Source organism: Pteropus medius, unplaced genomic scaffold (assembly GCF_902729225.1).
Source record: "Pteropus medius unplaced genomic scaffold, Ma_sr-lr_union100, whole genome shotgun sequence".
NCBI classification, from domain to species: domain Eukaryota; kingdom Metazoa; phylum Chordata; class Mammalia; order Chiroptera; family Pteropodidae; genus Pteropus; species Pteropus medius.
Window position 1 is genome coordinate 1,597,053 of NW_024354550.1, and position 15,137 is coordinate 1,612,189.

At 39.3% G+C, this 15,137-nt stretch overlaps 1 pseudogene; it reads right to left on the reverse strand.

Annotated features, from left to right (window-relative positions):
- LOC120596619 (histone deacetylase complex subunit SAP18-like) overlaps positions 1-12,240 on the reverse strand; it is a 28,965-nt pseudogene extending 16,725 nt beyond the window's left edge.
- Between the last annotated feature and the right edge of the window lie 2,897 nt (positions 12,241-15,137).

A 15,137-nucleotide genomic window follows, 5' to 3' on the forward strand; every position in this document is an offset into this window, starting at 1 on the left:
TGGTCGCTACTAGATAGGTAACCTGTTTATACTATTCAGTCCACTCGTTTTCGCCATCTACAATTTTCAAGCAATATTTGTCCAGGGAGTGTGGAGTGTGGAATAATGCTTTTCTTTATGCAAAGCCAAGATTCATTTAGAAAAAGAGCCTGACACCTTCTGACCATGTGTTACTCTACTGCCACTGGGCTATCCGAGGCAGAGATCTATCTGACCATGTCAGGTTCCTGCTCAAAATCCCTTAGGCTTCAGGATGAAATCAATCTCTTTGATATGGCCACACACTATCCCTCTGGTGTCATCGCTGGTAACCCTTCACTTTGTCCTCTGGGTTCCAGTCATACTAACTACTTTTTTCTTTTTTTGGGGGGGAGTGGGGAGGATGGGAGGCTACCAAATTACTTTATTTGAAGTAATGGTACAAATGAAAGAACATAAGTAGAAGATTTGTTACCATTCTTTTAAGCTAATATTTATTGAGATTGTTCTGTACCACAAGTCAAATGCCGTGTTAAGGATTTTTACATGGGTTATCTCATTTAGCCCTTATGACAAATTTCGGAGGTTGACGTGGAAAGGTTTAGTAACTCATGTAAGACCTTAAGTAACTCACTTATAGCCAATAAGTGCTAGACTAAGTAAGATCTGAACCCACGTATTCTGACCACAGAGCCAGTGCCACTAACTGTGAAGGAGCCTGGGAAACATATTCTAAGAAGCCATGTATGTGCCCAGATAAAAACTACTAGTATTACTATATTACTATAGAGGAAGGAAAATGAATATTTTGGGATAACTACCAATTTCTGCCACAGTGAACAAGAATTTAAAAATTATTATAGAGGCTATCTCGGGTATATATTTGTGTTGTGCTAAGTTAAACATGTGGAGTGTTGACTTAAGGTTTATTAAATAGTAACATATTTTATAGACTCTAAAGCCTTTAAATTAAGAATTTTCTGGCTGGAATAACTTGTCAGTCTATGTATTACTAAGTGAATCAATTCAGTGGAACGATGGAGAATGACTCATCAAAGGTTTCTTGGAGGAGGAGTATCTGGTCTGATTTTTGAAGCATACGTAGGAGTTAGCTGGGTAAAGGTGAGCCCATCTCTCCAGGTCCAGCAGCTGCAGTGGTGACCAGCTATGCATGGGCCACCACCAACTCCATGCAGGTGCTCTCTGATAGCACCCAGCCTCATGCCTGCTTCTCAGAGCTCTTGCCTTCTGTTCTGGGGCTTCTCTGTTGATGGTGAAGCATAGGAAGTCGTAGAGAGCTACTTGGTGCACACAAATACACAACAGGAAGTGCAGGGCGCATGATACCCAATGGAGTGGACCTTCAACCTGAGAAGAGAGCTGATGGATAAATTGTTATCCCTTTCTCTTCCGACCAAATAATCCTGAGGCACATTTGAAATGGCTTCTCAGAGGAGTGGCATGAGGTCAAGCAGTCAGGTGCACTTCACGTTTTTCACCCTTGTATGACACTCCCTTATTCTTGCTTCACACCCCTTGCTCCTCACTTCTGCTTCAAGGAGTTGCCATTCCTAATAAAGGAGAAATACAGACACCTTCGCCTCTCAGACGCTGAGTCCTGGAGAATACTGTGTTTCCCCAAATCCCATTTCCCATTTCATCAGCAATATAAATTCATTCTCTTCTCTGTTATCTCTGTGAAAAGGGTGAGGCACACAATAGACATCCATATGAGTACTCCTCCCCTCCTCCCCACAACTTTTCCTGGAGGAGATTTTAACTTCCGCAAAGACTTAGAGGCATAGGACATTTTCAGAAAGCCATTCAACCACACATTTCAATTTAGATCTCATTGATCCCATGTTAGCATGTAGAGAGAGAGAGTTATTAAAGTCCGTGGTTGAGTAGTTTCTGCCCTTGCCTCTGTCTGTCACACAGGAGCTTGTCGTTGGCATGGGGGTGGGCGTGGGGGGCAGACGGCTGGTGGAGCTGCAGGCATCAGGCATTTCTCACAGCTTTCAGGAGTTGAAGATGCATCTCTCTAGGGTCAGGTTAATGTAAGGAGAGAAGTACCCCGGCCCCTACCTCATACCAACAAAAAATTCTCCCTCAGACACTTAACAACAACAACAACAACAACAACAAAAAGCACAAGGGTCTCATCTTGACCATGGAGTCCTTATTTTAAATAATACTCAGAGGAAATCTTATCTATTACCTGTTGGCCAATCTTGGTTTTACCTTTTATTTTTTAATTATAAGAATATGACATTAAAGAAATTTATGAAAAAGATTAAAGGTAAGCCACCTAATACAATGCCAAGGACTTGCCGGGACCAGCTGGGGTAGGTGACCTTCATGGTGTTGCCTGCATCTAGGAGTCTGTGATCCCAGCTGTGATTGTGCTTCTCTTTCCTGTCCTGCTGAGGCTGGTGTCAGCTCATCACCTTCCCAGGCCACACACTGGGCCCATGGCTGAGCCCTGGTGCTGCCATTCTGCCCTGTGCCTTGAGTGAGGCAGATCCTGGAATGTTTGGCACTGGAGAGTGCAGTCTAGACGGGTTCCCCAGTACCCCCAAAGTGCCAACCCTCTGGTTCTGGAAGTAACTTCCTGCCATTAGGAGGAACTTGAACATTTTTGATATAGTAGCAAAATGTACTTTATTTCTACAGTTATTTAAGAAAGGTAAGCCTAGGGCCCTAGGCTTACCTTTCTTAAATAACTGTAGAAATAAAGTGTAAAGGAGAAAATCATAATACCAACATCTCATGATAGTATTCTTACTTGAATATATTTTCTTCTTTATCTGCATATAAAATGTTCTCTGCTTATCATGTGATTGCTTGAGCACCCATACTACCTTGTTAGTGTGAAGCCCAGTGTCTCCCTCTTGAATTATGTTCTGTAGGATGCCCTCTACCTTCCCCTTATTTGTTGAAAGACTCCAGTTTACTTGGGATAGAGTTTAGTTCTGCTTTCAGATGCCAGGCATCGGTAGCACCAGAATGTGGTCATTCCTCGAGCATTCACATCATTATAGCATTGCTCTTGAAGACTTATTTTGTGCTATTGGACAGATGACTTTGGTGTTCTCTGAAACACTGCCAAGGTGCCACCCATGTTAGCTTTGAGGTCATAGTCATAGATTCCCAAAGCATGAATCATTTGAGGAATGACACAGTTGGAGAATCTATAGCCCTTTCCCAAACCCTCAAGACCTTTGGGTTGTCTGGACCAGGTCTAAACTACCCCTTTAGCTCAGGGTAATTTTATATCATGACCTTGTTGCCCTTTGCTAATACTGGGTCTTGCTTTGGATCACACCATGATTCTCCTAATGAATTTCCCTAACTTGAATTTCAGTAAGCAGGGTGGGGTACTACAATACCTTCTTACCCAGAAGGAGCCCGGGTACTTTATGTTAATAAATCTACTTGCCCCCGCAATCCTTCAGTCTTACTTACCAGGGAGCTGCAGAGCTTTTATTAAGATCCACAAAAGATAGGAACCAGTTACACTCTTTTCTCTAGGACAATGGATAGCCACCACCCTACACATCTGTTGTTAAAAGGACCCCTCAGTCAGTGACACATTGGTAAATGTTCTACCCCCAGATCTCTGAAAAAATAAAAAGCTCTGATTTTTTGTTTGCCAATTTGTGGTGTAAATATTCTTACCTTGGCCAGTTTCAACCTACTGAGGCAATGCTACCGGACTGGGAGTTGGGAATCAATGCTCATGATTGGCACACTTCATTCTTGGGAGTCCAGTGAACTCCAGGACACCACTGCCTCACGTGACCAGGCGGGACAGAGATCTGCTTGGAGGGGGGACCTTTTGTCTTTGCCTACTAGAGAACTGCATTTTCTAAGTAAGTAAAGAACACCACATTATGTACTTAAAACTTGGGTTCATACCAAATAATATATTTGCTAAATATTATTGAAATAAGGCTTCTGACATTCAGGGTTTTATTTTATTTTATTATTATTATTTTTTTGTAATTATCAAATACCTTAGAAAACCAGGTTCATTTTTGTGTGTGTTTAATTATTAGGTTAAAACAAACCGTGCCCAACACTCAGAGTACCTCCTTCCAAATCTATCATCTCTACCTTTTCTCTTCCCTCCTCTCTCCATTCCTCCCCATTTCATCCTTCCTTTGTAACTGCTGGGGAAGTAGAGACATTGAGAAGCCAGGTCCACTGAGCAGGCAGCTCCAGACTCCATTCTTAGATGCCCAAGACTTGGACTTTATTTTTTGTTTAAAGCTGTGTGAAATTTCAACAAAGTACCTTTTGTAATTTATTAAGCATTTAGACTGGAGGTGTAATCAATATCTGGTAACATCAGTTTCCTTTAGGGATCTCAGCTATAAATGTGATACACATTTGCTTTAATATCATAATGGTCAGTTTTGTCATAAAAGATTATCTAGAAATTAAAAAAAAACAAACACTAAGTTATACTTTCAACCCTTGGCCCTTTTCCAGTGGCTGTTTTGAAATATGATTGTTGGTACTGAGCTGCTCTCCCCCCATATCATTATGGTCCCTAGCTCAGAGAGGACCCCCTTCTGGGCAGATTCCCACCACAACGTTTCCCTTGTCTTCTGGGATTTTGCTCATGGCCTTAAACATACATTGTGGTGAGATATGATTTAGTCAAAATAGGGGAAGCTTGTAGAACCTGTGTATTCAACATATTTTTATATGTTGAGAGCTTACAGTGTTCCAGGCACAATATTAAGTACTGAGATTTATTAGTGAACAAAACAAACAAAATTCCTGTCCTTATGGAACTTATATCTTAGTGAGGAGGGCAGACAATGAATATGAATGAATGAATGAATGAATGAGTGCTTTGCAAACAAGGACCAATGGACTCCTGGGGCAGTAGTCAGTTTTTCCTAGCGGAAACAGAAAAGTCTTGCAGTCTTTCAGGAAGACTCCAAAACTTGGTTATCCTGTCATAGATCTTGACGGGGTCTGTTTGGGGTCAAAGAGATGGCAGAACAGTACTCAGCTTCGAAGTCACCCTGTCCATCACCCTTCAAGACTCACCAGTGGTCGGCTGGCCTCCCCTTCACTCCCCTCATGCCCCTGCCTACCTTATGAGCCGCATCCCTTGCACTGATGTAGCATAACAAAGTGGCAGCTGTAAGAAGGGTGGAAGGAGCCCCAGATGGAACCAGGAGTCCCAGGTTTGAGTCCTGGCCTTGCAATTTACTAGATGTAAGACTTCAGGCAGCTTGCTTACCTTCTCTGACTCTATTTCCCTACCTGGAACACAGGCTACTAAATCCGTCTGCAGGATCATTATAAAGTTATTACATGGGAAAGCATGTTGCAAACCTAACACACTATTTAAATGCAATCCATTTAACATTATGTTGATTGTGAGCTAAAAAATCTAGTGACAGAGGCGAGTCAGTTTGAAACTCTGTCATGTGCTTTCTTTGTGATTCTTTCTCTTGCCATGTAAACCGCATTTCCAATACAGTATTAGATGCTGACACTCTTTTCAAGTGGGGACTTAAGTCAAAGATTAAAGAAGCGTGAAAGGCACCTGGTTGGTAGTGTGAGACTTCTGTTTAAGTCTGAACCTTGTTTGTTGTAGCAGTGGGTTCTTGGGATTCTACCTAACAGGAAGGTGACAGTGGGGTCTTCTCTGTTCCTGAGTGCTGAAAAGAAGAGAGGAGAGGCTTCCAGGGTGCCGTGGGGCTCAGGTGGGGATTGGGTGGCAGGGTGATAGACTGTTCAGGTGCAGGAACACTGGTGGAAAGGCTACCTCAGTCAGTGGACAGTGGCCTTTTTCAGGTCTTGACCTCTCTGCCATGTTACATTAAGTTCCATTCTGTAATGCCTAAGGGAAAAGCCATTTCCTACAGTTTTGAATTGCACACACAAGGTGTCCCTTGTACCTTAATAACAAACTTAATTTTGGGTCATCATTTGCCTGATACCACAACACTACTGTCTTCTCATACAGGCAGCCTTTTTTGGTCACACTCGAAATGTTTATTGATGCCTTAAAAATATAAAGTTTATGTCAAGGTATTTGCATTAGTGAAATGATCATTTTTAAAATTTGATAATTAAAAAAAAGTCTTTACAGCTGGAGAGGCGGGAGTGAGGAGGAGAGAAAGCAATTAGCAAAGTATGGACCTAAGTCAATGTTGGAATCATCTGTACTCTCCAATACCACATCTTTAAAGTGGGAGGACACATCATGTTTAAAAACATATACCTAATGCTTAACTATTAAACTTCAACTGAAGTTTGAATCATTTTTTTTTTTTCTGTGACGATGGTTTCACTATTGTCTGAAGGAGCCTAAAGTACTTAATGTATTGTTGGAGTCCTAATAGTTCTGGAAATAGATTGTGGGCTGTAATTCTTTAAAGAGAAAACAAGCTCAGGGAGTGAATATTATTATTATTTTTAATACAAAATAACAAGCCAGATCTATCACAAGAAGTCAGCTTTTCTGTTACCACTTTCTATAAACAGCTATCTGTTACCACTTTCTATAAAATGGGTGCATGATTACTAGACTGTAGCAATCTCTTTCTTAGTCCAGCTCTCTGGGCAGCTTGCCCCTTACCAGCAGTCTGTCTTGATCCTTTGAAGGTCTCTCATTCATTCATTCATTCATTCATTCGTTCATTCATTCTCTCTCTCTCTCTCTCTCTCCCTCTCTCTTTGTCTCTCATTTCTGCACTACCTCTCCTTTATTCTCTATCTTTTTCATGAAAAATGGAACTGTTCGATTAGATCACCAAAAGACACCTTTCATTCAAAGGGCCGGTTAAATTTATTTCTCAGACCAAGAGATAACTCTCAAGGCAGGAGCAGAGAAAAAATGGAAGGGACTGAATGGTTTGAGTTATATACTTAGTAGCAGACTCCATGTAAATAAAACTATCGCAAAGCTCTCTGAGGATTTCTAGGGAGAAAAAGCTAGAGAAAAACCAGCCTAGATGTGACCCATAGGTTGGAATGGCAGTTGTTTACACAAATTTCTTTAGTCGTTCCTGGACAGGAATGACTGTTAAGGGCAGAACAAAGAGAGCCATCCTACCTTACATCCTTGGACCTATGAACATATTGGAAAACTAGTTCATCCTTTCTCTTATGCTCGCAGCCCCCACCTGAGTATGCAGGGCAAAGTGAGCCACATCATTGTAAGGAGGAAAGTATTTTCCATGGTGTACCATTCTTTTTCTGAAATGGGAAATTTCATTCTATGGTAGAGATTCCAAGTTGGCTTTTCATTTTACATGCCAGTTGTTGGAGCAGCTGCAAATGACTTAAAGAAGTGATTAGAGCCATGTGCACGTAACAATTTCTCCCTTCTCTCACTCTGGAAATCCAGGCACTGGAGTCTATCTGATGTTATTCTGAACTGGATTCACAACTTGGAAATGACTCATCATGTGCACACTCACACACACCTCATCTGTGATCTGGCACTGCTCACATTTTGATACTATCCTGAGAACCAGCCAACAGCAAAGGGTGACTTTTTCTAAAGTGACTATTAAGTTCATTTAGCCAGCTCATGTGCACACATTCCCCCTCCCCCAACACACACAGACACACAGACACACACAGACACACACAGAACACACACACGAACACACACACACACACACACACACACACCGTGGTTTTAAATTGGTTAATGAATCTGTCTACTTTTAAGCAGTGATCAAATAGATTGCTCACCTGCCACTTTTGTTTTGCCTTTCAGGCTCCCTGTCTTTCTGCCCGGTCAAGTCTGATTAGTTCTTATACAATGTGGCTTTTGGGGCTGCTGCTGAAAGAACCTGTGTGCTCCCTGCAGCACACTTCCTGCAGATGGTTGATGGCTGTCAGCCACTCAAACACTAAGGGGAGGGAGGAGAAAGAGTGCAGTGAACTTGGGTATCTTTCTGGAAAGGAAGGGTCCAGTTGCATTCCTCCTTATGGGATTATAATTTCATTGAAAACAAAAGCTAATTAGAGGTCAAGGGACTTGATCAAGTAGGGAGGTCTGATTTCAGAGTGTAAAATAGGCCAAATACCAGTTTCTTTTTAGGGAACTGTGTTGGTTATGTTGCTGGAGGGGGATGGTGACGAAATTTTTACCACCTCCCTCTCCCATATACAGTTATTCCTCTCAGAACACTCTGGTTAGAGAAAGAGACTTTTTATTCTTGCAACTCTATCACCCCTTTCAAATGGGTGGTATCAGTACTCCCTATAAAGAGTTATTTTTATAACAGCTTTATTGAAATATAATTTACATTCCACAAAGTTCACCTGTTTAAATGTTCTGTACAGAGTATATAACCACCACCATAATCTGATTTTAGAATATTTTCTTTATTCCAAAAAGAAACCTTGTACTCATTAGCAGCCACTCTCCATCTCCTCTTCCCACCTACCCTCTTCTTCCCCTAGGCCTAGGCAACCACCTATCCACTTTTTACCTCTGTAGAGTTCCTTATTCTGGTCATTATATATATAGGATCATACAATATATGGCCTTTGTGACTGACTTCTTCACTTAGCATAATATTTTGATGTTCATCTCTGTTATAGTCAACCAAGATGTCATCTATGTATGTCATTCCTTTTATGGCTGCATAATATTCCATTGTATGGGTACATGATATTTTGTTTATCCATTTATCAGTTAATGGACCTATGGGTTATTTCTACTTTTTGACTATTATAAATAATGCTAATATAAACATTTGCATGCGACTTTTTGTAGACATATGTTTTTGTTTTTCTGGAGTATAAACTTAGGAGTAGAATTGCTGGCTAATGTGGTAACTTAATATTTAATATCTTGAGGAACTGGCAAACTGTTTTCCAAAGTGGCTGCACAATTTTATATTTCTACCACCAATGTATGAGGGTTCCAATGCCTTTGCATCCTCACCAACACTTGTCTTTTTTATCTATAGTCATCCTAGTGGGTACGAAGTGATATTTCATGTGGTGTTGATTTGCATTCCCCTATGATGGTGAAGATCTCATTTATCCATTTGTAGATCTTCTTCGAAGAAATGTCTATTCAAGTCACTTGCACATTTAAAATCGGCTGTCTTCTTATTTTCGAGTTGTATGAGTTCTTTATGTGTCCTGGATACAAGTCTCTTATCAGATACATGATTCACACATGTTTTCTCCCCGTCTGTGGGTTGTCTTTTCTGGATGATGTCCTTTGAAGCACAAAAGTGTTTAATTTTGATGAACTCCAACTTATCAGTCTTCTCTTTTATTGCTTGTATTTTGGTATTATATCTAAGATATCAAGGCCTACTACAAAACCACAAAAATTTATTTTTATGTTTTCTTCTTAGAATGTTTTAGTTTTTACATTTAAATCTATTACTCACTTTGAGCTAAACTTTGTGTATGGTGTGAAGTACCTTATTTAACTACTGACACTGGAATTCTTCACACCAACTTTGTTAATTGCATGTTTATATCCAGTCGTCCTGCCACCATTTTTTGAAAAGACTATTCTTTCCCCCATTGAATTGTCCTGGCCGCTTCATCAAAAATCAATTGACCATGAAATATAGGGCTCATTTCTGGACTCATAATTTTATTCCATTGATCTATATATCTATCCTCAAATGTCCTATTTCAGAAAAATATTTTTTATTAACTATTATATACATGTGGAAAAGAACATATATTGAAATATATAACTTTGGTTAATTTTTAAGAGTAAAATTAACTGTGTAGCCAGCACCACTTAGAAATATAACATAATTAGCACCCCACAGTGCCCCTTCTACTCTTCCTAGTCACTGCCCCCAAAGGTAACCATTCTCTTGACCTTTATTACCACAGATTAGTCTTGTATGTTTTTGAAATATTTATAAATAGAACCATATAGCATGTACTATTTCCTGTTTGCTTCTTTCCTTCAACACTATGTGTGTGAGATCCACCCATGTTGTTGCATGTCGCAGTTGTTCATTAGTAACGAATGTGATTTTTTGAAATTGTATTATAAAATATGACAACATTTAATCATCTTCATAATTCAACAAACCAATAATTTTCAAATGACGAATGCATGGGATAGATCCATTTAAAGTACAGAATACATCAATGGATTTTAAGATAACAGATTGAAAATGCATTGATACAGTTTCACTTTCCATATTGCAACTGACCTTCAGGACATGACCACTTGCAGAGTTTTGTAGTATCAAAAAAAGAATAGCCCCAGAGCTATTAAATTTCTCCTTCCTTTTTAGCTAAATATCTATGTGAGGCCAGATTTTCTTCATGTGTTTCAATGTCAAAACATATCACAACAGATTGAATGTGATAGCAGATAAGAGAAGAGGCTGTCTCATATTTTTGGCCATTAAATACATTTACAGACATATTGAAATAATGCTACTCTTTTCACTAATTTTTCTTCTTTGAAAAAAAAGTTTTTTTTTTTATAAAATCTAATCCTAGATTAATATGTAATAGGTTTATTATTGTTATTTTAAGTGAATTAATAAATATTTAAACAATTTTTTCAGTTCTAATTTCAAATAGGATAAATGTTAATAGCTATAACTCAGAAAAACAAAAGCTCTTTGAAGCCATTGATAATTATTGAGAGTATAAAGGGGTGCTAAGACTAAGAAGTTTGAAAACCATTGATCTAGTAGGTAGTTAGGCACTTAATACACAAGCATACAAATAAGTACATAATTATAAACCATGGAGAGTGATATAAGAGAGAAGAACAAGGTGCTAAGAGAGAGAACCAGGGAGACCTATTAGGTAGAGAATGGTGTCAGAGAAGGCCCCTCTGAAGAAGTGGTTTTAAAGCACAGATCTGAAGAACGTGACAGGGGTGAAGATTATTGTGGCCTAGGGAACAGCATGTGTAAAGCCCCTTAACTAGGGATGACTGTGGCTTGGGTAGAGCACAGAGATGAGGAGATGGCATGAGATGGGTCTGGCATAAGATAAGTCAGGAGTTAAATCTTAAAGGCTCTTGTAAATCATGTTAAGATTTTGGCAATTTGTCTGATGTAAATAAAAATGGCTATAATATGAATTACTGTGCTATGATCAGATTCAAATCTTAGAAGAGAAATGATTACTGTTTTTGAAAAAGGATTGGAAGGGGACAGAGAGAAGGTGAGAGGAGCACTTGGATGGCTAATTTAAAAGTCAAAGTGAGAGACAGTGCCTGCATCAGGAAGGTGGTGGTGCAGATGGAACTAGATTGGAGTTCTTGCTATCCTGTTGGAATGGAAGAGAAAGACTCCTAGGTTAAATCTATCCAACCCACTATGCTTAGTGACAGCAATTCTAACCATTGCAAAGATTAAATATCCATTACATCAATTTTATAATAATCTACTTTTTATGTGTATTCTGACTAAAATGCCCATATTTACTTTGATAATTGTATTGGATAATGAGACTGGATAAAGTCACTCTAATACCACCATCTTGTGGTCAGTGGTGAGAATTTTTCTTAATTGGGTTCAATAAATGAAAAAAAAAAAAAAAAGACACACAAAGTTCCTGTGAAGGTATGCCTTGCTATTAGCAGTCACTTCAAGTTCTTCTTGGAAAGAGATGGGATATGGATACAGAATTATCCTGAAAATCTTGGTTGAGTGAATGGATGGGTGGATGGATGGATGGATGGATGGATGGATGGAGAGATAGATAGATAGTAGATAGATAGATAGATAGATAGATAGATAGATAGATAGATAGAAAGAAAGAAAGAAAGAAAGAAAGAAAGAAAGAAAGAAGGAAAGAAAGAAAGAAAGAAAGAAATAGATAGATAACAAACTTGATCCTCTCTGGTTGATTTTAATATAGAGTCATTGACTGAAAATACCATTTATTCATTCATTTATTCATTATAAAGAGAGTCCCACAAATTGTAGAAGCTCAAGGCTTCACATGAACAGGAGCTTGAAATACCTTTTATATAGGATATCACCTGAAGGCTACCTCCTCTATCTCTGGCTGCTCCTTCTCTGCCTCCTTTCCAGGCTAATGGCACCTTACTTGACTACTGACACTGCAATGCTCCCTCAGGGCTCAGTTTTAGGCCCAGCTTTCTTCTTGTTTCTACTCTCCCTAGGCAATTTTATTCCAGACCATCATGTTACTTACCATTAGTGACTCCCACACATATTTCCAGGGTCCAAAACTCTCTTCTGAGTCCCAGATCCTTATTTCTAACCCACTATTCTGCCTCTCCATGTTAAAGTTCATGTCTAAGGCTGAACCTGTGACTTTCTCCCCTCCAAATGAATGGAGGCACAATCTTCCACCAGTTTTCAAACTGGAAACTTAGAAGTCATTCCTGACTCTTTCTGCTCCCTCATCTCCCTTCTCCTGAAATCAGCCTCTTGCCTTAGTATATTTTACCCACTGAGTGGTTTCTCCTGAGTGGCCCACTTTGGTCTACCTTTACTGCTACCATCCTGGTCTGGTCATTTCTTGCCTAGACCACTGCTATAGCCTTCTAACTAGCCTGCATCCACTCTGGGCTCTCGCCAACCCATTCTCTACACCAAGCCATTTTTTCAAAATGCAGATCTTACCAGGTGACTTAAAATCTTCCAAAGTTGCCCATGCTTCCTCATCTGCACTGCCTTGTGGGTCCTTAACCACCTGTCCAGCTGCTGTTAAGCCACTCTCCACCTCGCTCTCTGCACTGCAACCCTACCGGCTTCTTCGTTCCTCAAGCTCACCAGCACAGGGATTTGCACTTTCTCGTCCCTCTCCCCCTCTCCTAATAATCTCTACTCAGCCTTCCTACCTCAGCTTAACAGTCTATTCCTCAGAGATACCTTTTCCCTTAATTTTCAGGCCTTTATTATAACATAGTGCACATCGGAAATCTCTTCCTTCTCAACGCTTATCTCGGTCAGTTTTCAAGTTTATATTCTTGAAAGTGGTTTGTTTTATTAATGTCATCTCAAAAGAGCCTAAGAGGGGCCATGTCAGGTTTTGCTTGCAGTGTCTCTCCAGCCCCCAGCACAGTGCCTAGCACACGAGAGAGATTTTAGAAGTTCCCTGAATGAACAGCTGTATCTCAAAAGCAATCACAACAGTCCATAGTACATATCTGTAGTTTGTATTACTCATTTATAAATAAAATTGGGTCCAAGTGTGACTGAAGGTTGCCTGTAACCTGGATAGTGCAATGCCAGACCCAGCCAGTGTGAGGTGAAGGGAATCTTAGGCCTCCCTGCCCCTGGTCTTGTCTCACCTGGTCTTCTGACACTGGTAAGCATATACTTGAAGAAATGTTACGCACATCTTCTTTAAGAACAAATAATAATTTTGAGGAACATGTCAGTCCAAGTTGATATTGGAGAAAAAGAAAAGTATTTGGCATCTTCTCCAGAACCTAGTCCCACTAAAGATAGTTTAGGTAACTATTCAGAAAAATGATCTCCATCTTCAAGCAAATAGCTATCTCCTGCTCTATTGTTTGAGAAGCTGAAAGGACACTTAAAATCATTTTCTTCAAAGCACAGAGAGTTCAAAGGTGAACTGATGGTCTCAAGAATTTCTAGCTACTTTTAAATAACATGTTTTTACCTTAACGAAAATTTCAAGTATTACTAGGTGCCATGTTTATAAGATAAAATAAAAAACTTATTTTCACTGAACATTGACATATGAAGTGATTAATACCTTCATATATAAAAATTATTATGCCTTTATATATAAAACATAGATACTCAATCTCGCCTCTATTATTTCACTTATTTACAGGTTTGTTCCAGGAATAATTTAAGACAGATTACACCAACCTCTAAGATATGGCAAAATAGTATAACTGAAAAATTAATTAAAAATTTAGAGGAAAAATACAATAAGGACAGAAAATAAATTTAGAAATGAGGTCAATTAAAAAATGCCTTTTGTAAGAACTAATACACTGCCAGGCAGTGCTGCTGGCTGTCTGCACAGTGGTCATCCTACCTTTCTTCCTTCTATGGGAGTCAAGTGTCCTATGCTTAGTCCTAGGGGATGAACTGTGACTAATCTAAGAGGATCATGGACCCTTACCTGGACCATTCTTGTGAGACACTTGCAGTGAGACCTTTCATGTGTGACTGGGAGCTCTCTCAATCATGCACCTACCACAGTTTCCTGTTTGGCTCTAAGCTTTCTGACAGTCCACTCCAAAAAGGGCATTTAGTTAGAAATAACTCAGTGGCCATAAAACAAAAACAGGGCTGCACCTCAGGAAAAGTGCAATACTTCTATGACTAAGACCAAATGAGATGAGGGTCTGTAGGGATCCACTCATTTGTCCGATGTATTTAAAATCTCAAATGAAAACACCAGTGATAAAGGTACTATAATTGGCAATCCAAGCCAAACTGGCTTTCTCTTTCGACATAATTTATTATTCACCTTGAAGTTTCATTTTCCGTATGCTCCTTAATTTAAAGCATTTTTCCTTGAGCCAAATGAAAATGCATTAACGAATTAACTTGGAAAATGGATACAGAAAAATCGTTCTTTGCAAACTAACATTTGACTTGTGAATACAAAGCTCTAAGTCTCTGAGTTGGTAGACCAGTGGGGAGGGTAGGAAAAAGTTCTAGATGCTTTCCATGTACTTCTTTAGAAGAACTATATGTCTTACTCTGTGTATTTCCTCAGAAAAAGTATAGGCATTCCACAGGACAGCATAAGATCATATTCTAAAAAGACTTATTTTCCCTTTGAACCATGACATAAGAAGAATTATATTTTTATATATAATTTAGTTTCACCTAGGAATCAGACTTCTTTCTCAGTTTATCTGTTTGTCTAGATATTTATATCCAGCTTATAAAGAAATAAACACAACACTGATAGAAAGAATGTCTCCTGTGTGCTTGCCATGAACCCACAAGTCAACTGCCATAGATGCCAGCCTACTACAAATAGTCCCTGCTTTGAGTCTGAAGAAGCCCACTTACTATTTTAAAGACAAGAACTTGCTAATGTGGGCACATGAAATGTAACCTTAGAAAGGAATGCTCTCCATACCAGGAAGTCTTTGAGAAGACTTGAGTTCTTGCCATAACTGAAAATCTGATGATGCGTTACCAATGACTTCATCTCCAAAGAAAAGCTAGCTGCCCGCTTCCATAATCCTC